Here is a 26,492-nt window from a genome sequence, read left to right as displayed (position 1 = left end):
TTAGTCAAACTGCATGTCTGTCAAAACGTCAGGTACTAACTCATTTAGTTAGTCAAACTATATGTCTGTCAAAGGTCAGGTACTAACTCATTTAGTTAGTCAAACTATATGTCTGTCAAAAGGTCAGGTACTAACTCATTTAGTTAGTCAAACTGCTGTCTGTCAAAAGGTCAGGTACTAACTCATTTAGTTAGTCAAACTATATGTCTGTCAAAGGTCAGGTACTAACTCATTTAGTTAGTCAAACTATATGTCTGTCAAAAGGTCAGGTACTAACTCATTTAGTTAGTCAAACTGCATGTCTGTCAAAATGGTCAGGTACTAACTCATTTAGTTAGTCAAACTATATGTCTGTCAAAAGGTCAGGTACTAACTCATTTAGTTAGTCAAACTATATGTCTGTCAAAAGGTCTAACTCATTTAGTTAGTCAAACTGTACTAACTCATTTAGTTAGTCAAACTATATGTCTGTCAAAAGGTCAGGTACTAACTCATTTAGTTAGTCAAACTGTATGTCTGTCAAACTATATGGTCAAAAGGTCAGGTACTAACTCATTTAGTTAGTCAAACTATATGTCTGTCAAAAGGTCAGGTACTAACTCATTTAGTTAGTCAAACTATATGTCTGTCAAAGGTCAGGTACTAACTCATTTAGTTAGTCAAACTATATGTCTGTCAAAAGGTCAGGTACTAACTCATTTAGTTAGTCAAACTATATGTCTGTCAAAAGGTCAGGTACTAACCCATTTAGTTAGTCAAACTGCATGTCTGTCAAAGGTCAGGTACTAACTCATTTAACTCAAACTATATTTAGGTCATCATTTAGTTAGTCAAACTATATGTCTGTCAAAAGGTCAGGTACTAACTCATTTAGTTAGTCAAACTATATGTCTGTCAAAAGGTCAGGTACTAACTCATTTAGTTAGTCAAACTATATGTCTGTCAAAAGGTCAGGTACTAACTCATTTAGTTAGTCAAACTAGGTCATGTACTAACTGTTAGTCAAACTGCAGGTCAAAAGGTACTAACTCATTTAGTTAGTCAAACTATATGTCTGTCAAAAGGTCAGGTACTAACTCATTTAGTTAGTCAAACTGTATGTCTGTCAAAAGGTCAGGTACTAACTCATTTAGTTAGTCAAACTATATGTCTGTCAAAAGGTCAGGTACTAACTCATTTAGTTAGTCAAACTATATGTCTGTCAAAAGGTCAGGTACTAACTCATTTAGTTAGTCAAACTGTATGTCTGTCAAAAGGTCAGGTACTAACTCATTTAGTTAGTCAAACTGTATGTCTGTCAAAAGGTCAGGTACTAACTCATTTAGTTAGTCAAACTATATGTCTGTCAAAAGGTCAGGTACTAACTCATTTAGTTAGTCAAACTATATGTCTGTCAAAAGGTCAGGTACTAACTCATTTAGTTAGTCAAACTATATGTCTATCAAAACGTCAGGTACTACTCAATTTAAAGAAGCTATAAAAGTGGGTTCCTGTTATTAGCTATAAAATACATTGTTAGAACTCATAGCCAGTTATTCTGTAATATTTGAAAAAAATGTCATCCCAAATGGCAACCTATTCCCTAGTATAGTGAGTGTACATATGTCAACCATGACCCATAGGGCTGTGGAGGAGTGTCTATGCTATGGACCCTGGGCTCTGGTCAAAAGTAGTCGTTGTGATATTTCTTGTTTTTTCCCCCTCCTTTTGGATAGTGTGTATTGCTCAATATTACTGCAATGTTGGCGCTAGAAAGGTGTGCATTTTGCTGCACCTGCAATAACATTGAACATCTGTGTAAAGGACCAATACACTTTAATTTGCGGTAATAAGTTGCCATTTGGGGTCTTACACAGTTCATAGTTTTGTCTCTCTCCCCCTTTCTGTTTGTCTCTCTCTCCCTTTGTCTGTCAAAGGTCAGGTACTCGTCTTTAGTTCTCTCTGCTTCTGTCTCTCTCTCTCGCTCTCTAGTCTCGCTCTCTCTCGCTCTCTCTCTCTCATTTATATTCAATTCAAAGGGCTCTACTGGCACAGGAAACATATGTTAATAGTTAGTCCAAAGCAAATGTCTGTCAGATAATTAACTGCCAAAGCAAATGGAGTAGATAATTAACAACTAACAGTGAACATTACACTCACAGAGGTTCCAAAATAATCAAGACATTTCAAATGTCATATTATGTAGATATACAATATAGTGTTGTAAGGAAGTGCAATTAGTGCAAGTTTTTTTTTACAACCCATATTCTGTTTCTTGCTCTTTCTGTCTTCTCTCTTTAGTCCCCAAACTATAGTCTCTCTCTCCTCTGTCCCCCTCTTTGGTTCTCTCTCTCCTGTCCCTGTCCCCCTCTCTTTAGTTCTCTCTCTCCTCTGTCCCCCTCTTTACTCTAACTCCCCTTTTAGTTCTCCTCTGTTCTCTCTCTCTCTCTCTGTCCCCCTCTTTGGTTCTCTCTCTCCTCTGTCCCCTCTTTAGTTCTCTCTCTCTCTGTCCCCCTCTTTAGTTCTCTCTGTCCTCTGTCCCCCTCTTTAGTTCTCTCTCTCCTCTGTCCCCCTCTTTAGTTCTCTCTCTCCTCTCTGTCAAAAGTCTCTTGTCCCCCTCTTTAGTTCTCTCTCTCCTCTGTCCCCCCCCCTCTTTGGTTCTCTCTCTCTCTCTGTCTCCTCTCTTTGTTCTCTCTCTCCTCTCTCCCTGTCCTCTCTTAGTTCTCTCTCCCCCTTTTGCTCTCTCTCTCTGTCCCCTCTTTAGTCTCTCTCTGTCCCCTTTGGTTCTCTCTCTCTCTCTGTCCCCTCTCTCTCTCCTCTGTCCCCCTCTTTTAGTTCTCTTCTCTCTCTGTCCCCTTTGGTGTTAGGGGTGCCAAAGCAAATCTGTCACAGAGGTTCCCCCTGTCATTTAGTTCTACAATATCTCTCTGTCCCCTTAGTTTTTTTTTACCCCATATTTGTTTCTCTCTTTCTCTTTCTCTCGCTCCCTCTGTCCCCTCTTTAGTTCTCTCTCTCCTCTGTCCCCCTCTTTAGTTCTCTCTCCTCTCTCCTCTCTCCTCCCCCCTCTTTGGTTCTCTCTCTCCTCTGTCCCCCTCTTTAGTTCTCTCTCTCCTCTGTCCCCCTCTTTAGTTCTCTCTCTCCTCTGTCCCCCTCTTTGGTTCTCTCTCTCCTCTGTCCCCCTCTTTAGTTCTCTCTCTCCTCTGTCCCCCTCTTTAGTTCTCTCTCTCCTCTGTCCCCTCTTTTTAGTTCTCTCTCTCCTCTGTCCCCCTCTCACTTATTCTTTGTGTCTCTCTGGTCCAGACCCCAGATGATCCAGCAGATGGAGGGGGTGCCGCTGAGTTCTCTCTCCTCCTCTGTGCCCCCGCCCCCAACCCTGCTCCGATCTCTCCTCCCCCCCCTAACCCCTCCTGTGACCTCTGACCCCCTCCCTCTCCGTACCCCCGGCCCTCTGCCAGCCCCTCCATCAGCTGAGACCAGTTTGGGTGCCACTGTTGCTGACGTCCTGGTCAACCCCTGACAACGTTGAACTGTGGTCACAGCTTCTGCCGCCACTGCCTGGCTCTCTGGTGGGAGTCGTAGGAAGACTGATGCCCCCCCTGCAGGGAAAAGTGGGAGGGCTTCCCCCTGCTGAAAGTCAACATCCTGCTGAGGTAAGGTGCAACATCCTGCTGAGGTAAGGTGCAACATCCTGCTGAGGTAAGGTGCAACATCCTGCTGAGGTAAGGTGCAACATCCTGCTGAGGTAAGGTGCAACATCCTGCTGAGGTAAGGTGCAACATCCTGCTGAGGTAAGGTGCAACATCCTGCTGAGGTAAGGTGCAACATCCTGCTGAGGTAAGGTGCAACATCCTGCTGAGGTAGGTGCAACATCCTGCTGAGGTAAGGTAACATCCTGCTGAGGTAAGGTGCAACATCCTGCTGAGGTAAGGTGCAACATCCTGCTGAGGTAAGGTGCAACATCCTGCTGAGGTAAGGTGCAACATCCTGCTGAGGTAAGGTGCAACATCCTGCTGAGGTAAGGTGCAACATCCTGCTGAGGTAAGGTACTACATCCTGCTGAGGTAAGGTACTACATCCTGCTGAGGTAAGGTACTACATCCTGCTGAGGTAAGGTACTACATCCTGCTGAGGTAAGGTGCAACATCCTGCTGAGGTAAGGTACTAGGGTGCATGAGCTTAACGTACTGGTACTACTCTCTAGACATCACCATATTATCACCATACTTAGGTGCCGATACCATATGTATTGCAATTCTATATAGTAGATCTCCAGGAAGAGGGTTGGACTGAAAACCCACAGGACAGTAGATCTCCAGGAAGAGGGTTGGCCTGAACCTACAGGACAGTAGATCTCCAGGAAGGGGTTGGCCTGAATGTACAGGACAGTAGATCTCCAGGAAGAGGGTTGGCCTGAATGTACAGGACAGTAGATCTCCAGGAAGAGGTTGGCCTGAATCCCACAGGACAGTAGATCTCCAGGAAGAGGGTTGGCCTGAATGTACAGGACAGTAGATCTGAAGAGGTTGGACTGAATGTACAGGACAGTAGATCTCCAGGAAGAGGGTTGGACTGAAAACCCACAGGACAGTAGATCTCAGGAAGAGGGTTGGACTGAATGTACAGGACACTAGATCTCCAGGAAGAGGTCTAGATCTCCAGGAAGAGGGTTGGACTGAATGTACAGGACAGTAGATCTCCAGGAAGAGGGTTGGCCTGAACCTACAGGACAGTAGATCTCCAGGAAGAGGGTTGGCCTGAATGTACAGGACAGTAGATCTCCAGGAAGAGGGTTGGACTGAATGTACAGGACAGTAGATCTCCAGGAAGAGGGTTGGACTGAAAACCCACAGGACAGTAGATCTCCAGGAAGAGGGTTGGACTTACCTGGGCTACAGTCAATGGTAGGCAGGGTATCAGCGTGGTAGATCAGTAGTAGTAGTGAGTTGGGCAGACCTGGGCTACAGGAAGATCAGTAGTAGTAGTGAGTTGGGCAGACCTGGGCTACAGGCAGGGTATCAGCGTGGTAGATCAGTAGTAGTAGTGAGTTGGGCAGACCTGGGCTACAGGAAGATCAGTAGTAGTAGTGAGTTGGGCAGACCTGGGCTACAGGCAGGGTATCAGCGTGGTAGATCAGTAGTAGTAGTGAGTTGGGCAGACCTGGGCTACAGGAAGATCAGTAGTAGTAGTGAGTTGGGCAGACCTGGGCTACAGGCAGATCAGTAGTAGTAGTGAGTTGGGCAGACCTGGGCTACAGGCAGGGTATCAGCGTGTCACCCACCACCTTGCAATGTGATGCTTTTTACTTTATGTTTAACTTCAACCAATGAGGCATGTCTTACCCAGCTCTAAGGCCAAAAATCCATCCATGTAAACACGGACAATTTATTTTATAGACTTCTTCATCCCATTAACCTGATTTTAACCCTCTCTCCCCTCCTCTCTCCATCCTCTACCCCTCTCTCATCCCCTCCTCTCTCCATCCTCTACCCCTCTCTCATCCCCTCCTCTCTCCCTCCTCTACCCCTCTCTCATCCCCTCCTCTCTCCATCCTCTACTCCTCTCTCATCCCCTCCTCTCTCCATCCTCTACTCCTCTCTCATCCCCTCCTCTCTCCATCCTCTACTCCTCTCTCATCCCCTTCTCTCTCCATCCTCTACCCCTCTCTCATCCCCTTCTCTCTCCATCCTCTACCCCTCTCTCATCCCCTCCTCTCTCCCTCCTCTACCCCTCTCTCATCTCCTCCTCTCTCCCTCCTCTACCCCTCTCCCTACTTTCTACCTGCCTCCTCCCTCTTTCAGAGATGCAGTAGAGCGGTTGTTCTCAGAGGTGGTGGGTAGGAGGAGAGCAGAGATCCAGGGGAACCCCAAGATCTCCCAGAGCCTGCTGGCCTTTCAGAGGTACTGTACTAACACACTCAGAGCCTGCTGGCTCTATCAGAGGTACTGTACTAACACACTCAGAGCCTGCTGGCTCTATCAGAGGTACTGTACTAACACACTCAGAGCCTGCTGGCTCTATCAGAGGTACTGTACTAACACACTCAGAGCCTACTGGCTCTATCAGAGGTACTGTACTAACACACTCAGAGCCTGCTGGCTCTATCAGAGGTACTGTACTAACACACAGAGCCTGCTGGCCTATTTGAGATTACTCAAAGCAGCCACCCTTTGCCTTGTTGACAGCTTTGCACACTCTTGGCATTCTCTCAACCAGCTTCATGAGGTAGTCACCTGGAAGGCATTTCAATTAACAGGTGTGCCTTGTTAAAAGTTAATTTGTGGAATTTATTTCCTTCTTAATGCGTTTGAGACAATCAGTTGTGTTGTGACATGGTAGGGGTGGTATACTGAAGATAGGGCTATGTGGTAAAAGACCAAGTCCATATTATGACGACAACAGCTCAAATAATCAAAGAGAAATGACAGTTCATCATTACTTTAAGACATGAAGGTCCGTCAACCCGGAAAATATCAAGAACTTTGAAAGTTTCTTCAAGTGCAGTCTCAAAAACCATCAAGCACTATGATGAAACTGTCTCATGAGGACCGCCACAGGAAAGGAAGACACAGAGTTACCTCTGCTGCAGAGGATAAGTTCATTAGAGTTACCAGGCTCAGAAAACAGCAATTAACTGCACCTCAGATTGCAGTCTAAATAAATGCTTCATAGTTCAGGTAACAGACACATCTCAACATCAACTGTTCAGAGGAGACTGCGTGAATCAGGCCTTCATGGTTGAATTGCTGCAAAGAAACCACTACTAAAGGACACCAATAATAAGAAGAGACTTGCTTGGGCCAAGAAACACGAGCAATGAACATTAGACCGGTGGATGTCCTTTTGGTCTGGAGTCCAAATTGGAGATTTTTGGTTCCAACCAAAGTGTCTTTGTGAGACGCAGAGTAGGTGAACGGATGATCTCCGAATGTGTGGTTCCCACCGTGAAGCATGGAGGAGGAGGTGTGGTGGTGCTTTGCTGGTGACACTGTCAGGGATTTATTTAGAATTCAAGACACACTTAACCAGCATGGCTTCCACAGCATTCTGCAGTGATACGCCATCCCATCTGGTTTGCACATCACTTGTTTTTCAACAGGACAGTGACCCAACACACCTCCAGGCTGTGTAAGGGCTATTTTGACCTGGCCTCCATAATCACCCTCAACCCAATTGAGATGGTTTGTCTGTATAACTCCCCTAATGTGTCGCAACACAACTGATTGGCTCAAAATGCATTAAGAAGGAAAGAAATTCCACAAATGAACTTTTAACAAGGCACACCTGTTAATTGAAATGCATTCCAGGTGACTACCTCATGAGGCTGGTTGAGAGAATGCCAAGAGTGTGCATGGCTGTCTTCGGGGCAAGGGGTGGCAACTTTGAAGAATCTCAAATATAAAATATATTTCCATTTAACACTTTTTTTTGGTTACTACATGATTCCATACGTGTTATTTCATAGTTTTGATGTCTTCACTGTTATTCTACAATGTAGAAAAATAGTTTTTAAAAATGAAGAAACCTAATCATTCAAGGGGTTACGTCCTGTCTTTTGACTGGTACTGTATATATACATACAGTGCCTTCGGAAAGTATTCAGACCTATTGACTTACTCCACATTTTGTTAGGTCACAGCCTTAATCTAAAATTGATGAAATTGTTTATTTTCCCTCGTTAATTTATTATTAAAAAACTATCACATTTACGTACGTTTTCAGACCCTTTACTCAGTACTTTGTTGATGCTGTAATCGCTACCAAAGGTGCCTCGAGTCTTCATGTGAATGATTGGCACACCTGTATTTGGGGAGTTTCTCCCATTCTTCTCTGTAGATCCTCTCGAGCTCTGTCAGGTTGGAAGGGAAGCGTCGCTGCACAGCTATTTTCAGGTCTCTCCAGAGATGCTAGATCAGGTTCAAGTCCGGTCTCTGGCAGGGCCACTCAAGGACATTCAGAGACTTGCCCAAAAGCCACTCCTGCGTTGTCTTGGCTGTGTGCTTTAGGGTCGTTGTCCCTTTGGAAGGTGAACCTTTTCCCCAGTCTGACAACCTGCTCCAGAGCGCTCAGGATTTCATCAAGGATCTCTCTCTGTACTTTGCTCCGTACATCTTTGCCTTGATCCTGACTAGTCTCTCTGCCGCTGAAAAACAGCATGATGCTGCCAACACCATGCTTCACCGTAGGGATGGTCCCAGGTTTCCTCCAGACATGATGCTTGGCATTTAGGCCAAGGAGTTCGTTTCATCAGACCAAAGAATCATGTTTCATCAGGTCTGAGAGTCTTTAGGTGCCTTTTGGAAACTCCAAGCGGGCTGTCATGGGCCTTTTACTGAAGAGTGGCTTCCGTCTGGCCACTCCACCATAAAGGCCTGATTGGTGGAGTGCTGCAGTGATAGTTGTCCTTCTGGAAGGTTCTCCCATCTCCACAGAGGAACTCTGGAGCTCTGTCAGAGTGACCATCAGGTTCTTGGTTACCTCCTTGACCAAGGTCCTTCTCCCGACTGCTCAGTTTGGCCGGGCGGCCAGCTCCAGGAAGAGTCTTGGTGGTTCCAAACGTCCTTCATTTAAGAATGATGGAGACCACTGTGTTCTTGGGGACCTTCAATGCTGCAGAAATGTTTTTGTACCCTTCCCGAAATCTGTGCCTCGATGCAATCCTGCCTCTGAGCTCTACTGACAGTTCCTTTGACCTCATGACTTGGTTTTTGCTCTGACATTCACTGTCAACTGTGGGACCTTATATAGACAGGTGTGTGCCTTTACAAATCATGTCCAATCAATTGAATTTACCACAGGTGGACTCCAATCAAGTTGTAGAAACCTGTCGAGGATGATCAATGGAAACAGGATGCACCTGAGCTCAATTTTGAGTCTCATAGCAAAGGGTCTGAATACTTATGTAAATAAGGTATTTCAGTTTATTTAATTTTTTTCAAACATTTCTAAACCTATTTTAGCTTTGTCATTATGGGGTATTGTGATGTCATTATGGGGTATTGTGATGTCATTATGGGGTATTGTGATGTCATTATGGGGTATTGTGATGTCATTATGGGGTATTGTGATGTCATTATGGGGTATTGTGATGTCATTATGGGGTATTGTGATGTCATTATGGGGTATTGTGATGTCATTATGGGGTATTGTGATGTCATTATGGGGTATTGTGATGTCATTATGGGGTATTGTGATGTCATTATGGGGGTATTGTGATGTCATTATGGGGTATTGTGATGTCATTATGGGGTATTGTGATGTCATTATGGGGTATTGTGTGTAGATTGATGAGGAAAATATTTTATTTAATCCTTTTTAGAATAAGGCTGTAACATAATGTGGGAAAATGGGAAGGGGTCTGAATACTTTCTGAATGCACTGTATCTACAGAAGCATGTAGACACCCCAAACCGGTCTTCTACCGGTCTGTTACCAGTCTGTTACCGGGCTGTAACCCGTCTGTTACCGGTCTGTAACCGGTCTGTTACCAGTCTGTTACCGGTCTGTAACCGGGCTGTTACCAGTCTGTAACCAGTCTGCTACCGGTCTGTTACCAGTCTGTTACCGGGCTGTAACCCGTCTGTTACCAGTCTGTAACCGGTCTGTTACCAGTCTGCTACCGGTCTGTTACCCGTCTGTTACCGGTCTGTAACCCGTCTGTTACCGGTCTGTAACCCGTCTGTTACCGGTCTGTAACCAGTCTGTAACCAGTCTGCTACCGGTCTGTTACCGGGCTGTTACCAGTCTGTAACCAGTCTGCTACCGGTCTGTTACCAGTCTGTTACCAGTCTGCTACCGGTCTGTAACCAGTCTGTTACCGGTCTGTAACCAGTCTGTTACCGGTCTGTAACCCGTCTGTTACCGGTCTGTAACCCGTCTGTTACCGGTCTGTAACCCGTCTGTTACCGGTCTGTAACCAGTCTGTAACCAGTCTGCTACCGGTCTGTAACCAGTCTGTTACCGGTCTGTAACCAGTCTGTTACCGGTCTGTAACCAGTCTGCTACCGGTCTGTAACCAGTCTGCTACCGGTCTGTTACCAGTCTGCTACCGGTCTGTTACCACTGTTACCAGTCTGTAACCAGTCTGCTACCGGTCTGTTACCAGTCTGTTACCGGTCTGTTACCAGTCTGCTACCGGTCTGTAACCAGTCTGTTACCGGTCTGTAACCAGTCTGTTACCGGTCTGTAACCCGTCTGTTACCGGTCTGTTACCGGGCTGTAACCCGTCTGTTACCGGTCTGTAACCGGTCTGTTACCAGTCTGTTACCGGTCTGTTACCAGTCTGCTACCGGTCTGTAACCAGTCTGTTACCGGTCTGTAACCCGTCTGTTACCGGTCTGTAACCCGTCTGTTACCGGTCTGTAACCAGTCTGTAACCAGTCTGCTACCGGTCTGTAACCAGTCTGTTACCGGTCTGTAACCAGTCTGTTACCGGTCTGTAACCAGTCTGCTACCGGTCTGCTACCGGTCTGTTACCGGTCTGTAACCAGTCTGCTACCGGTCTGTTACCAGTCTGCTACCGGTCTGTTACCGGTCTGTTACCGGTCTGTAACCGGTCTGTTACCAGTCTGTTACCGGTCTGTTACCAGTCTGCTACCGGTCTGTTACCAGTCTGCTACCGGTCTGTTACCAGTCTGCTACCGGTCTGTTACCAGTCTGTTACCGGTCTGTTACCGGTCTGTTACCGGTCTGTTACCGGTCTGTTACCGGTCTGTTACCGGTCTGTAACCGGTCTGTTACCGGTCTGTTACCAGTCTGCTACCGGTCTGTTACCGGTCTGTTACCAGTCTGTTACCGGGCTGTAACCCGTCTGTTACCAGTCTGTAACCGGTCTGTTACCAGTCTGCTACCGGTCTGTTACCAGTCTGCTACCGGTCTGTTACCAGTCTGCTACCGGTCTGTTACCAGTCTGCTACCGGTCTGTTACCAGTCTGCTACCGGTCTGTAGCATGTCTGTTACCGGTCTGTTACCAGTCTGCTACCGGTCTGTTACCAGTCTGCTACCGGTCTGTAGCATGTCTGTTACCGGTCTGTAACCCGTCTGTTACCAGTCTGCTACCGGTCTGTAGCATGTCTGCTACCGGTCTGTTACCAGTCTGTTACCGGGCTGTAACCCGTCTGTTACCGGGCTGTAACCGGTCTGTAACCGGTCTGTTACCAGTCTGTAACCAGTCTGTTACCGGTCTGTAACCCGTCTGTTACCAGTCTGTAACCGGTCTGTTACCAGTCTGCTACCGGTCTGTTACCAGTCTGCTACCGGTCTGTTACCAGTCTGCTACCGGTCTGTTACCAGTCTGTTACCGGTCTGTTACCAGTCTGCTACCGGGCTGTAACCCGTCTGTTACCAGTCTGCTACCGGGCTGTAACCCGTCTGTTACCAGTCTGTAACCGGTCTGTTACCAGTCTGCTACCGGTCTGTTACCAGTCTGCTACCGGTCTGTAACCGGGCTGTTACCGGGCTGTAACCCGTCTGTTACCGGTCTGTAACCGGTCTGTTACCAGTCTGTAACCAGTCTGCTACCGGTCTGTTACCAGTCTGCTACCGGTCTGTAACCGGGCTGTTACCAGTCTGTAACCAGTCTGCTACCGGTCTGTAACCAGTCTGCTACCGGTCTGTAGCATGTCTGTAACCGGTCTGTAACCAGTCTGCTACCGGTCTGTAACCAGTCTGCTACCGGTCTGTAGCATGTCTGTAACCGGTCTGTAACCAGTCTGTTACCGGTCTGTAGCATGTCTGTAACCGGTCTGTAACCAGTCTGTTACCGGTCTGTTACCAGTCTGTAACCGGTCTGTTACCAGTCTGTAACCGGTCTGTTACCAGTCTGCTACCGGTCTGTTACCAGTCTGCTACCGGTCTGTAACCGGTCTGTAACCGGTCTGTTACCGGTCTGCTACCGGTCTGTTACCGGTCTGCTACCGGTCTGTAACCGGTCTGTTACCGGTCTGTTACCAGTCTGCTACCGGTCTGTAACCAGTCTGTAACCGGTCTGTTACCGGTCTGTTACCAGTCTGCTACCGGTCTGCTACCAGTCTGTTACCGGTCTGTAGCATGTCTGTAACCGGTCTGTAACCAGTCTGTTACCGGTCTGTAGCATGTCTGTTACCGGTCTGTTACCAGTCTGTAACCGGTCTGTTACCAGTCTGCCACCGGTCTGCTACCAGTCTGCTACCGGTCTGTAACCGGTCTGTTACCAGTCTGCTACCGGTCTGTTACCAGTCTGCTACCGGTCTGTTACCAGTCTGCTACCGGTCTGTTACCAGTCTGCTACCAGTCTTCTACCGGTCTGTAACCGGTCTGTTACCAGTCTGCTACCAGTCTTCTACCGGTCTGTAACCGGTCTGTTACCAGTCTGCTACCGGTCTGTAGCATGTCTGCTACCGGTCTGTAGCATGTCTGTAACCGGTCTGTAACCGGTCTGTTACCAGTCTGCTACCGGTCTGTAGCATGTCTGTAACCGGTCTGTAACCGGTCTGTTACCAGTCTGCTACCGGTCTGTAGCATGTCTGTAACCGGTCTGTAACCGGTCTGTAACCGGTCTGTTACCAGTCTGCTACCGGTCTGTAGCATGTCTGTAACCGGTCTGTAACCGGTCTGTTACCAGTCTGCTACCGGTCTGTAGCATGTCTGTAACCGGTCTGTAACCGGTCTGTTACCAGTCTGCTACCGGTCTGTAGCATGTCTGTAACCGGTCTGCTACCAGTCTGCTACCAGTCTGTAACCGGTCTGCTACCGGGTCTGTTACCAGTCTGCTACCGGGCTGTAGCCTGTATAACCTGTCTGTCTGTGTGTAACCTGTGTCTGTCTGTGTGTAACCTGTGTCTGTCTGTGTGTAACCTGTCTGTAGGTATGGTGATCAGGCAGCCAGAGGAATCCCCAAGACCAGTCCTGGTAGAGGAGCAGGAGGGTTCTTCTCTGGAGTTCTCACTGCACTCACCTGTGTCGCGGTAAGAGAGAGGGAGAGGGAGGGGTTTTGGGAGAGGTCAGAGAGAGGGAGGGGTTGGGGAGATGATGAGGGGATCCTGGGGAGAGGTCAACGAGGGGTCCTGGGGAGAGGTCAACGAGGGGGTCCTGGGGAGAGGTCAGAGAGAGAGGGGAGGGGGTTTGATGGGGAGAGATCAGCGAGGGGGTCCTGGGGAGAGGTCAGAGAGAGAGAGGGAGGGGGTTTGATGGGGAGAGGTCAGAGAGAGGGAGGGGTTTGATGGGGAGAGGTCAGAGAGAGGGAGGGGGTTTGATGGGGAGAGGTCAGAGAGAGGGAGGGGTTTGATGGGGAGAGGTCAGAGAGAGGGAGGGGGTTTGATGGGGAGAGGTCAGAGAGAGGGGAGGGGGTTTGATGATGGGGAGAGGTCAGAGAGAGGGAGGGGGTTTGATGGGGAGAGGTCAGAGAGAGGGAGGGGTTTGTTGGGGAGAGGTCAGAGAGAGGGAGGGGGTTTGATGGGGAGAGGTCAGAGAGAGGGAGGGGGGGGTTTGTTGGGGAGAGGTCAGAGAGAGGGAGGGGTTTGTTGGGGAGAGGTCAGAGAGAGGGAGGGGGTTTGATAGGGAGAGGTCAGAGAGAGAGAGGGGCAGGAATGATTGTAGTGTGTGGGGAGACAGGAATGATTGTAGTGTGTGTGGGGGGAGACAGGAATGATTGTAGTGTGTGGGAGACAGGAATGATTGTAGTGTGTGAGGGGGACAGGAATGATTGTAGTGTGTGGGGGGGACAGGAATGATTGTAGCGTGTGGGGGGACAGGAATGATTGTAGCGTGTGGGGGGATAGGAATGATTGTAGTGTGGGGGGACAGGAATGATTGTAGTGTGTGTGGGGGGAGACAGGAATGATTGTAGTGTGTGTGGGGGGAGACAGGAATGATTGTAGTGTGTGGGAGACAGGAATGATTGTAGTGTGTGGGGGGCAGGAATGATTGTAGTGTGTGGGGGGGGACAGGAATGATTGTAGTGTGGGGGGGGACAGGAATGATTGTAGTGTGTGGGAGACAGGAATGATTGTAGTGTGTGAGGGGGGACAGGAATGATTGTAGTGTGTGGGGGGGGACAGGAATGATTGTAGTGTGTGGGGGGACAGGAATGATTGTAGTGTGTGGGGGGGGGACAGGAATGATTGTAGTGTGTGGGGGGACAGGAATGATTGTAGTGTGTGGGGGGGGACAGGAATGATTGTAGTGTGTGGGGGGGGACAGGAATGATTGTAGTGTGTGGGGGGTCAGGAATGATTGTAGAGTGTGGGGGTGGGGGGCAGGAATGATTGTAGTGTGGGGGGGACAGGAATGATTGTAGTGTGTGGGAGACAGGAATGATTGTAGTGTGTGGGAGACAGGAATGATTGTAGTGTGTGGGAGACAGGAATGATTGTAGTGTGTGTGTGGGACAGGAATGATTGTAGTGTGTGGGGGGGGACAGGAATGATTGTAGGGGGTGTGTGAGACAGGAATGATTGTAGTGTGTGGGGGACAGGAATGATTGTAGTGTGGGGGGACAGGAATGATTGTAGTGTGGGGGGGGACAGGAATGATTGTAGTGTGTGGGGGGGGACAGGAATGATTGTAGTGTGTGGGGGGCAGGAATGATTGTAGTGTGGGGGGGACAGGAATGATTGTAGTGTGGGGGGGACAGGAATGATTGTAGTGTGGGGGGCAGGAATGATTGTAGTGTGTGGGGGGACAGGAATGATTGTAGTGTGTGGGGGGGCAGGAATGATTGTAGTGTGTGGGGGGGGACAGGAATGATTGTAGTGTGTGGGGGGAGACAGGAATGATTGTAGTGTGTGTGTCAGCTGACTTTTCTCTCTGTTGCAGAAATGGTCAAAGTGTGTCTTGGTGGGTTGGGGGGGTGTGTGTGTGTGTTGAAGGGTCACTGTGTGTGGTTTTGTCTATTTGTTCTGATCATGTGGCAGTAAGAGAGCAACGTCTGTATATATCTTTCTGCGTGGCTGTCTGTCTGTCTGTCTGTCTGTCTCTCTGTCTCTGTCTGTCTGTCTGTCTGTCTGGGTTTAGACCGTCGTGAGACAGGTTAGTTTTACCCTACTCCGTCCGTCCGTCTATTTGAATGACAGTCTGAATGCTTCATGTTAGTATGTGCGAAACTAGTGGGAATTGACTTTCTGTTTCGTCTGTCTGTGTCTCACCTCTCTCCTACCCGTCTCTCCTCTCTCCTGACCTCTCTCCTCTCTCCTACCCGTCTCTCCTCTCTCCTACCCGTCTCTCCTCTCTCCTACCCGTCTCTCCTCTCTCCTACCCGTCTCTCCTCTCTCCTACCCGTCTCTCCTCTCTCCTACCCGTCTGAATCCTCTCTCCTACCCGTCTCTCCCTCTCTCCTACCCGTCTCTCCTGTCCCTCCTACCCGTCTCTCCTCTCTCGTCCCGTCTCTCCTCTCTCCTACCTGTCTCCTCTCTCCTACCTGTCTCACCTCTCTCCTACCCGTCTCTCCTCTCTCCTACCTGTCTCCTCTCTTCTACCCGTCTCTCCTCTCTCCTACCCGTCTCTCCTCTCTCCTACCCTTCTCTCCTCTCTCCTACCTGTCTCCTCTCTCCTACCTGTCTCCCTCTCTCCTACCCGTCTCTCCTCTCCTACCCGTCTCTCCTCTCCTACCTGTCTCTCCTCTCCTCTCCTACCCGTCTCTCCTGTCCCTCCTACCCGTCTCTCCTCTCTTCTACGCGTCTCTCCTGTCCCTCCTACCCGTCTTTCCTCTCTCCTACCCGTCTCTCCTCTCTCCTACCCGTCTCTCCTCTCTCCTACCCGTCTCTCCTCTCTCCTACCCGTCTCTCCTCTCTCCTACCCTTCTCTCCTCTCTCCTACCTGTCTCCTCTCTCCTACCTGTCTCCTCTCTCCTACCCGTCTCTCCTCTCCCTCTCTGCTAACCGTCTCTCCTCTCCTACCCGTCTCTCCTCTCCTCTCCTACCCGTCTCTCCTGTCCCTCCTACCCATCTCTCCTCTCTTCTACCCGTCTCTCCTGTTCCTCCTACCCGTCTCTCCTCTCTCCTACCCGTCTCTCCTCTCTCCTACCCGTCTCTCCTCTCTCCTACCCGTCTCTCCTCTCTTCTACCCGTCTCTCCTCTCTCCTACCCGTCTCTCCTCTCTCCTACCCGTCTCTCCTCTCTCCTACCCGTCTCTCCTCTCTCCTACCCGTCTCTCCTCTCTCCTACCCGTCTCTCCTCTCTCTCCTACCCGTCTCTCCTCTCTCCTACCCGTCTCTCCTCTCTCCTACCCGTCTCTCCTCTCTCCTACCCGTCTCTCCTCTCTCCTACCCGTCTCTCCTGTCCCTCCTACCCGTCTCTCCTCTCTCGTACCCGTCTCTCCTCTCTCCTACCTGTCTCCTCTCTCCTACCTGTCTCCTCTCTCCTACCTGTCTCACCTCTCTCCTACCTGTCTCCTCTCTCCTACCCGTCTCTCTCTCTCCTACCCGTCTCTCCTCTCTCCTACCCTTCTCTCCTCTCTCCTACCTGTCTCCTCTCTCCTACCTGTCTCCTCTCTCCTACCCGTCTCTCCTCTCCTACCCGTCTCTCCTCTCCTACCCGTCTCTCCTCTCCTACCTGTCTCTCCTCTCCTCTCCTACCCGTCTCTCCTGTCCCTCCTACCCGTCTCTCCTCTCTTCTACGCGTCTCTCCTGTCCCTCCTACCCGTCTTTCCTCTCTCCTACCCGTCTCTCCTCTCTCCTACCCGTCTCTCCTCTCTCCTACCCGTCTCTCCTCTCTCCTACCCGTCTCTCCTCTCTCTACCCTTCTCTCCTCTCTCCTACCTGTCTCCTCTCTCCCTACCTGTCTCCTCTCTCCTACCTGTCTCTCCTCTCCCTCTCTCCTTCCCGTCTCTCCTCTCCTACCTGTCTCTCCTGTCCCTCCTACCCGTCTCTCCTGTCCCTCCTACCCGTCTCTCCTCTCTTCTACCCGTCTCTCCTCTCTCCTACCCGTCTCTCCTCTCTCCTACCCGTCTCTCCTCTCTTCTACCCGTCTCTCCTCTCTCCTACCCGTCTCTCCTCTCTCCTACCCGTCTCTCCTACCCGTCTCTCCTGTCTCCTACCCGTCTCTCCTCTCTCCTACCCGTCTCTCCTCTCTCCTACCCGCTCTCCTCTCCTCCTACCCGTCTCTCCTGTCTCTCCTACCCGTCTCTCCTCTCTCCTACCAGTCTCTCCTCTCCTACCAGTCTCTCCTCTCTCCTACCAGTCTCTCCTCTCCTACCCGTCTCTCCTCTCTCCTACCCGTCTCTCCTCTCTCCTACCCGTCTCTCCTCTCTCCTACCTGTCTCCTCTCTCCTACCTGTTTCATCTCTCTCCTACCTTTCTCCTGTCTCTCCTACCTGTCTCCTCTCTCCCTACCTGTCTCACCTCTCTCTCCTACCTGTCTCACCTCTCTCTCCTACCTGTCTCACCTCTCTCCTACCCGTCTCTCCTCTCTCCTACCCGTCTCTCCTCTCTCCTACTGTCTCTCCTCTCTCCTACCTGTCTCTCCTCTCTCTCTGTCTACCCGTCTCTCCTCTCTCCTACCTGTCTCACGTCTCTCCTATCTGTGTGTCTCTCATACCCGTCTCACGTCTCTCCTATCTGTGTGTCCCTCCTGCCTGTCTCACGTCTCTCCTATCTGTGTCTCTCCTACCTGTCTCACGTCTCTCCTATCTGTGTGTCTCTCCTACCTTTTTCACGTCTCTCCTACCTGTCTCACGTCTCTCCTATCTGTGTGTCTCTCCTACCTGTCTCACGTCTCTCCTATCTGTGTCTCTCCTACCAGGTGATGTTTCTGGTGTACCACTGGTCCAGTGGAGATGGAGTCCATGACCTCTTGGTCAGTAAGCCTGTGTCAAAATGGACGCCGGAGGAGGTTCTGTTCTGGTTGGAACACCTTGGGGCTTGGACCTCTGTCTATAAAGAACCCTTCCTACAGGAGAACGTTAATGGACGGTGAGGAATGTTTGTAGTACGGTTCTGTTCTGGTTGGAACGCCTTGGGGCTTGGACCTCTGTCTATAAAGAATCCTTCCTCTGTCTCTCTCTCTGTCTCTCTCTGTCTCTCTCCTCTCTGTCTCTCTCTCTCTGTGTCTCTCTCTGTGTCTCTCTCTGTGTCTCTCTCTGTGTCTCTCTCTGTCTCTCTCTGTCTCTCTCTCTCTCTGTCTCGCTCTCTCTGTCTCTCTCTCTCTGTCTCGCTCTCTCTGTCTCTCTCTCTCTGTCTCTCTCCCTGTCTCTCTCTGTCTCTCTCTCTGTCTCTCTCTCTGTCTCTCTCTGTCTCTCTCTGTGTCTCTCTCTGTGTCTCTCTCTGTGTCTCTCTCTCTGTCTCCTCGCTCGCTCTCTTTCTTTCATGGTCAGGTTATTGTTGATGTTAGGTAAGTGATGAGTTAACATGGAGAACCTGGTTATTTAATGGCTTTATGATATATCTCTCAGGTTATTGTTGATGTTAGGTAGTGATGAGGTAACATGGAGAACTATAGTTATGTCCTGGTTATTTAATGGCTTTATGATATATCTCTCAGGTTATTGTTGATGCTCGGTGATGAGGAGCTGACCAGAGCTCCCTATAACATAGACAACCAGGCCCACAGGAGAGCGATGATGGCTGAACTGGAGAGGATCAAGGAACTGGGGGTCAAGCCACCTCAGAACCTCTGGGAATACAAGGTGAACCCAGAAATACTACGTATTATATAGAAACTGCCTGGGTCGAGCCACCTCAGAACCTCTGGGAGTACAAGGTGACAGAACCCACCTCAGAACCCAGAAATACCACTTATTATATATTAACTTAGAAACTGCCTGGGTCGAGCCACCTCAGAACCTCAGGGTTCAGATTTTCACCTTGTCAGCTCGAGGCATCCAATCTTGCAACCGTACAGTTAACTAGTCCAACGCAATAACGACCTGCCTGTTACGCAAATGCAGTAAGCCAAGGTAAGTTGCTAGCTAGCATTAAACTTATCTTATAAAAAACAATCATATTCACTCGTGGTTGATGATATTACTAGATATTATCTAGCGTGTCCTGCGTTGCATATTATCTGACTGAGCGGTGGTAGGCGCTGTGTGGTCCTTCTGTAGCTCAGTTGGTAGAGCATGGCGCTTGTAACGCCAGGGTAGTGGGTTCGATTCCGGGACCACCCATACGTAGAATGTATGCACACATGACTGTAAGTCGCTTTGGATAAAAGCGTCTGCTAAATGGCATTTATTATTATTATTATTATTATTATTAGGCAGAAGCAGGCGCCTGAACATTCATTTAAACAGCACTTTCTTGCGTTTTGCCAGCAGCTCTTCGTTGTGCGTCAAGCATTGCTCTGTTTATGACTTCAAGCCTATCAACTCCCGAGATGAGGATGGTGTAACCGAAGTGAAATGGCTAGCTAGTTAGCGCGCGCTAATTGTCGTTGTGTTGCTGGTTCGAGCCCAGGGAGGAGCGAGGAGAGGGACGGAAGCTATACTGTTACACTGGCAATACTATAGTGCCTATAAGAACATCCAATAGTCAAAGGTTAATGAAATACAAATGGTATAGAGGGAAATAGTCCTATAATAACTACAACCTAAAACTTCTTACCTGGGAATATTGAAGAACTGGGAATATTGAAGAACTGGGAATATTGAAGAACTGGGAATATTGAAGAACTGGGAATATTGAAGACTCGTGTCAAAAGGAGCCACCAGCTTTCATATGTTCTCATGTTCTGAACAAGGAACTGAAACGTTCGCTTTCTTACATGGCACATATTGCACTTTTATTTTATTCTCCAACACTGTGTTTTTGCATTATTTAAACCAAATTGAACACGTTTCATTATTTATTTGAGGCTAAATTGATTTTATTGATGTATTATATTAAGTTAAAATAAGTGTTCATTCAGTATTGTTGTAATTGTCATTATTACAAATAAATGTTAAAAGAATCGTCCGATTAATCGGCATCGGCTTTTTCGGTCCTCCAATAATCGGTATCGGCGTTGAGAAATCATAATCGTTCGACCTCTACTATTGACGCACCCTTTAATAAATACTTTATATGCTCTGGTTGAAGTTGAAGCCCGTTAAGATATGCTGTATGCATCATTTGATAAGTCATTTAGGGTTTAATGATGGTTTGAACTGTCTCTCTCCCTCTGTCTATCTCTCTCCTGTCTACCCCTCTCCTGTCTACCTCTCTCCTGTCTCCCTCTGTCCTGTCTACCTCTCTCCTGTCTACCTCTCTCCTGTCTACCTCTCTCCGGTCTACCTCTCTCCGGTCTCCCTCTGTCTACCTCTCTCCTGTCTCCCTCTGTCTACCTCTCTCCTGTCTCCCTCTGTCTACCTCTCTCCTGTCTCCCTCTGTCTACCTCTCTCCTGTCTCCCTCTGTCTACCTCTCTCCTGTCTCCCTCTGTCTACCTCTCTCCTGTCTCCCTCTGTCTACCTCTCTCCTGTCTCCCTCTGTCTACCCCTCTCCTGTCTCCCTCTGTCTACCCCTCTCCTGTCTACCTCTCTCCTGTCTCCCACCGTCTACCCCTCTCCTGTCTCCCTCTGTCTACCTCTCTCCTGTCTCCCACCGTCTACCTCTCTCCTGTCTCCCACCGTCTACCTCTCTCCTGTCTCCCTCTGTCTACCTGTCTACCTCTCTCCTGTCTCCCTCTGTCTACCTGTCTACCTCTCTCCTGTCTACCTCTCTCCCTGTCTACCCCTCTCCTGTCTCCCTCTGTCTACCCCTCTCCTGTCTCCCTCTGTCTACCTCTCTCCTGTCTCCCTCTGTCTACCTCTCTCCTGTCTCCCTCTGTCTACCCCTCTCCTGTCTCCCTCTGTCTACCCCTCTCCTGTCTCCCTCTCGTCTACCCCTCTCCTGTCTCCCTCCGTCTACCCCTCTCCTCTCTCCCTCTGTCTACCCTCTCCTGTCTCCCTCTGTCTACCCCTCTCCTGTCTCCCTCCGTCTACCCCTCTCCTGTCTCCCTCCGTCTACCTCTCTCTCTGTCCTCCTACCCCTTTCCTCTCTCCCTCTGTCTACTCCTCTCCTCTCTCTCCCTCTGTCTCCCCCTCTCTCCTCTCTCCTCTGTCTACTCTCTCTCCTCCGTCTCCCCTCTCCTGTCTACCTCTCTCCATCTGTCTCCCCCTCTCCTGCCTCCCTCTGTCTACCCCTCTCCTGTCTACCCCTCTCCTGCCTCCCTCTGTCTACCCCCGTCTCCTGTCTACCCTCTCTCTCTCTCCCTCTGTCTACCCCTCTCCTGCCTTCCTCTGTCTACCCCTCTCCTGTCTACCCCTCTCCTGCCTCCCTCTGTCTCCCCCTCTCCTGTCTACCCCCTCTCCTCTATCCCTCTGTCTACCCTCTCCTGTCTCCTCTGTCTACCCTCTCCTGTCTACCCCTCTCCTGTCTACCCCTCTCTCCTGTCTACCCCTCTGTCCCCTGCCTGTCTCCCTCTGTCTACCCCTCTCCTGTCTACCCTCCGTCTCTCCTGTCTACCCCTCTCCCTGTCTACCCCTCTCCTCTCTCCCTCTGTCTACCCCTCTCCTGTCTACCCCTCTCCTGCCTCCCTCTGTCTACCCCTCTCCTGTCTACCCCTCTCCTGTCTACCCCTCTCCTGTCTACCTCTCTCCTGTCTACCCTCTCCTGTCTACCTCTCTCCTGTCTACCTCTCTCCTGCCTCCCTCTGTCTCCCCCTCTCCTGTCTACCCCTCTCCTGCCTCCTCTGTCTCCCCTCTCCTGTCTACCCCTCTCCTGTCTCCCTCTGTCTACCCCCTCTCCTGTCTCCCTCTGTCTACCCCTCTCCTGTCTACCCTCTCCTGTCTACCCCTCTCCTGTCTACCCTCTCCTGTCTACCCCTCTCCTGCCTCCCTCTGTCTACCCTCTCTGTCTACCCCTCTCCTGTCTACCCCTCTCCTCTCTCCCTCTGTCTACCCCTCTCCTGTCTACCCCTCTCCTGTCTACCCTCTCCTGTCTCTCCCTCTCCTGTCTACCTCTCTCCTGTCTACCTCTCTCCTGCCTCCCTCTGTCTCCCCCTCTCCTGTCTACCCCTCTCGTCTCTCAACCCCCCACCAGGCTGTGAATGCAGGTAAATCTCTGTTCCTGCTCTATGCTTTGAAGAGTTCTCCTCGCCTCACCATCCTCTACCTCTACCTCTTCGACTACTCCGAAACCTTCCTCCCCTTCCTGCACACCTGCTGTCCCGCCTCTCTCACGCACCAGCGAGCCAATGGAGGACAGCCTCCCCTCAACCACCAGGTACCATTGGACGGCTCAACTGTCACGTCTGATTGTATTTATTTGATAAATAAAGGTAGGCGTGTCGGTACGACTCCAGACATAGACGACAACTAGACGTAGACTACTGTAGATGTAGTCAGTATGTCTGGTCATAGACAACTAGACGTCTCAGACTACTGTAGATGTAGTCTGGTCATAGACTAACTAGACGTAGACTACTGTAGATGTAGTCTGGTCATAGACAACGACACGTAGATACTGTAGATGTAGTCTGGTCATAGACAACTAGATGTAGACTACTGTAGATGTAGTCTGGTCATAGACTACTAGACGTAGACTACTGTAGATGTAGTCTGGTCATAGACAACTAGTTGTAGACTACTGTAGATGTAGTCTGGTCATAGACAACTAGACGTAGACTACTGTAGATGTAGTCTGGTCATAGACAACTAGATGTAGACTACTGTAGATGTAGTCTGGTCATAGACAACTAGATGTAGACTACTGTAGATGTAGTCTGGTCATAGACAACTAGACGTAAACTACTGTAGATGTAGTCTGGTCATAGACAACTAGACGTAGACTACTGTAGATGTAGTCTGGTCATAGACAACTAGACGTAGACTACTGTAGATGTGGTCAGTCTGGTCATAGACAACTAGACGTAGACTACTGTAGATGTAGTCTGGTCATAGACAACTAGACGTAGACTACTGTAGATGTAGTCTGGTCATAGACAACTAGATGTAGACTACTGTAGATGTAGTCTGGTCATAGACAACTAGATGTAGACTACTGTAGATGTAGTCTGGTCATAGACAACTAGACGTAGACTACTGTAGATGTAGTCTGGTCATAGACAACTAGACGTAGACTACTGTAGATGTAGTCTGGTCATAGACAACTAGACGTAGACTACTGTAGATGTAGTCTGGTCATAGACTACTAGACGTAGACTACTGTAGATGTAGTCTGGTCATAGACTACTAGACGTAGACTACTGTAGATGTGGTCAGTATGTCTGGTCATAGACAACTAGACGTAGACTACTGTAGATGTAGTCTGGTCATAGACAACTAGACGTAGACTACTGTAGATGTAGTCTGGTCATAGACAACTAGATGTAGACTACTGTAGATGTAGTCTGGTCATAGACAACTAGATGTAGACTACTGTAGATGTAGTCTGGTCATAGACAACTAGACGTAGACTACTGTAGATGTAGTCTGGTCATAGACAACTAGACGTAGACTACTGTAGATGTAGTCTGGTCATAGACAACTAGACGTAGACTACTGTAGATGTAGTCTGGTCATAGACTACTAGACGTAGACTACTGTAGATGTAGTCTGGTCATAGACTACTAGACGTAGACTACTGTAGATGTAGTCAGTATGTCTGGTCATAGACAACTAGACGTAGACTACTGTAGATGTAGTCTGGTCATAGACAACTAGACGTAGACTACTGTAGATGTAGTCTGGTCATAGACAACTAGATGTAGACTACTGTAGATGTAGTCTGGTCATAGACAACTAGACGTAGACTACTGTAGATGTAGTCTGGTCATAGACAACTAGACGTAGACTACTGTAGATGTAGTCTGGTCATAGACAACTAGACGTAGACTACTGTAGATGTAGTCTGGTCATAGACAACGAGACGTAAACTACTGTAAATGTAGTCTGGTCATAGACAACTCTCTCTCCTCCCTCCCCCCTCTCTCTCCCTCCCTCCACCCCCTCTCTCTCTCCCTCCCTCCACCCCCCTCTCTCTCCCTCCCCTCCACCCCCTCTCTCTCTCCCTCCCTCCACCCCCTCTCTCTCCCTCCCTCCACTCTCTCCCTCTCCACCCACCCCTCTCCCTCCCTCCACCCCCTCTCTCTTCTCTCTCCACCCCTCTCTTCTCTCTCCACCCACCCCATCTCCCTCCCTCCACCCCCCCTCTCTCCCTCCCTCCACCCCCCTCTCTCCCTCCCTCCACCCCCTCTCTCTCCCCTCCCTCCACCCCCTCTCTCTCCCTCCACCCCCTCTCCCTCCCTCCACCCCCTCTCTCCCCTCCCTCCACCCCCTCTCTCCCCCTCCCTCCACCCCCTCTCTCTTCTCCCTCCCACCCCCTCTCTCTTCTCTCTCCACCCACCCCTCTCCCTCCCTCCACCCCCTCTCTCTCCCTCCCTCCACCCTCCTCCACCCCTCCACCCCCTCCCCTCTCCACCCCCTCTCTCCCTCCCTCCACCCCCCTCTCTCTTCTCTCTCCACCCACCCCTCTCCTCCCTCCACCCCCTCCTCCCTCCCTCCACCCCCTCTCTCCCCTCCCTCCACCCCCTCTCTCTTCTCTCTCCACCCACCCACCCCTCTCTCTCTCTCCACCCACCCCTCTCTCTCTCCCTCCACCCCCTCTCTCTCCCCCCACCCCCTCTCCCACCCCCACCCCCCTCTCTCTCTCCCTCCACCCCCTCTCACTCCCTCCACCCCCTCTCACTCTCCCCCACCCCTCCCTCTCTCTCCCTCCAGGGGCACCCCAGCTGGCGCCAGTGGGCGGAGTTCCTAGTTAAGTACCTCCTTCCGTACCAGCTGATCGCTGAGTTTGCCTGGGATTGGCTGTCGGTTCACTACTGGACGTCACGGTTCATCATCGTCAACGCCGTGCTGCTGTCTGTGCTGGAGGGCTGTGTCCTGTGGAGGTTCTATAACCGAGCTGAGATCAGGTACCGTCTGTCTCACTGTCTCCGTCCCGTCACACCAACTGTCTCTCTGTCTGTCTCACTGTCTCCGTCCCGTCACACCAACTGTCTCTCTGTCTGTCTCACTGTCTCCATCTCCGTCACACCAACTGTCTCTCTGTCCGTCTCACTGTCTCTGTCACACCAACTGTCTCTCTGTCTGTCTCTCTGTCTCCGTCCCCGTCACACCAACTGTCTCTCTGTCCGTCTCACTGTCTCCGTCACACCAACTGTCTCTCTGTCTGTCTCACTGTCTCCATCCCCGTCACACCAACTGTCTCTCTGTCCGTCTCACTGTCTCCGTCACACCAACTGTCTCTCTGTCCGTCTCACTGTCTCCATCCCCGTCACACCAACTGTCTCTCTGTCCGTCTCACTGTCTCCGTCCCCATCACACCAACTGTCTCTCTGTCTGTCTCACTGTCTCCGTCCCCGTCACACCAACTGTCTCTCTGTCCGTCTCACTGTCTCCATCTCCGTCACACCAACTGTCTCTCTGTCCGTCTCACTGTCTCCGTCCCCATCACACCAACTGTCTCTCTGTCCGTCTCACTGTCTCCATCTCCGTCCCCTTACCATCCCTCCCTACCCCTCTACCCCCTCATCTCATCCTCACTACCACACTCTCTCCCCTTACCTCATACCTCCCTCTCTCCCCCCACTACCCCCCCCATCTCATCCTCACTACCACACTCTCTCACCCTTACCTCATCCCTCCCTCTCTCTCCCCCACTACCCCCTCCCCCCATCTCATCCCCTCACTACCCTCTCTCTCCCCCTTCCTCATCCCTCCCTCTCTCTCCACCCTCCTACCTCATCCCTCTCTCTCTCCCCACTCTCCCCCCCATCCCCCTCACTACCCCCTCCCCCCATCTCATCCCTCACTCATACCCCTCTCTCCCCCACCTCCCCCCCATCTCATCCCTCACTACTCTCTCCTGTCTCACTCCCCTCTCCTCCCTCTGTCCGCCCACTACCCCCCATCTCTCCCCCACCCCCAACCTCCCCCATCTCATCTCTCTCATCTCTCCCTCACCCTCTCTCACCCTTACCTCATCCCTCCCTCTCTCTCCACCATCTCTGCATAGTTAGTTGTTTAATGTAATGAAGTCTCCCTCTCCCCTCCAGGAGTCTCCCTCAGAAGATGTGGGGTCACCTGTGGAGGATGTCCTCCCAGGGTTTTGCCTTCGCCCTGTTCTGGCCGGTGGTCCCTCAGTTTGTGTGTAACTGTCTGTTCTACTGGGCTCTGTATTTCAACCCCATCATCAACATAGACCTGGTGGTGCAGCAGCTAATGCACCCGGACACACGGGGGCCGTGAAGGACTGGCCGGCTCCCTACGAAGGGCACTACTTCTGAGTCCCTATGGGGTAGTGCACTACTTCTGGGTCCCTATGGGGTAGTGCACTACTTCTGAGTCCCTATGGGGTAGTGCACTACTTCTGAGTCCCTATGGGGTAGTGCACTACTTCTGACCAGAGTCCCTATGGGGTAGTGCACTACTTCTGAAAGTCCCTATGGGGTAGTGCACTACTTCTGACCAGAGTCCCTATGGGGTAGTGCACTACTTCTGACCAGAGTCCCTATGGGGTAGTGCACTACTTCAGAGTCCCTAGGGGTAGTGCACTACTTCTGACCAGAGTCCCTAGGGGTAGTGCAC

The 26,492-nt window shown here is 50.3% G+C and overlaps 2 long non-coding RNA genes and 1 pseudogene across 2 annotated transcripts; 2 read left to right on the top strand and 1 right to left on the bottom strand.

Annotated features, from left to right (window-relative positions):
• The first annotated feature begins 3,486 nt into the window (after nucleotides 1–3,486).
• LOC127917950 (bifunctional apoptosis regulator-like) lies at nucleotides 3,487–26,303 on the top strand (annotated as a pseudogene).
• LOC127917944 (uncharacterized) lies at nucleotides 3,637–5,179 on the top strand. Its single transcript, XR_008098111.1, has 3 exons — nucleotides 3,637–3,836; nucleotides 3,880–4,423; nucleotides 4,645–5,179. It is a non-coding gene; the product is annotated as an uncharacterized LOC127917944 (long non-coding RNA).
• LOC127917945 (uncharacterized) lies at nucleotides 4,829–5,357 on the bottom strand. Its single transcript, XR_008098112.1, has 3 exons — nucleotides 5,223–5,357; nucleotides 4,976–5,136; nucleotides 4,829–4,932 (listed from the first exon to the last, which is right to left on the bottom strand). It is a non-coding gene; the product is annotated as an uncharacterized LOC127917945 (long non-coding RNA).
• Nucleotides 26,304–26,492: the final 189 nt, after the last annotated feature.

Source organism: Oncorhynchus keta, unplaced genomic scaffold, assembly GCF_023373465.1.
Source record: "Oncorhynchus keta strain PuntledgeMale-10-30-2019 unplaced genomic scaffold, Oket_V2 Un_contig_1249_pilon_pilon, whole genome shotgun sequence".
NCBI classification, from domain to species: domain Eukaryota; kingdom Metazoa; phylum Chordata; class Actinopteri; order Salmoniformes; family Salmonidae; genus Oncorhynchus; species Oncorhynchus keta.
The sequence above is the reverse complement of the archived record's forward strand: the minus strand, read 5'-3'. Positions and strand labels throughout refer to the sequence as shown.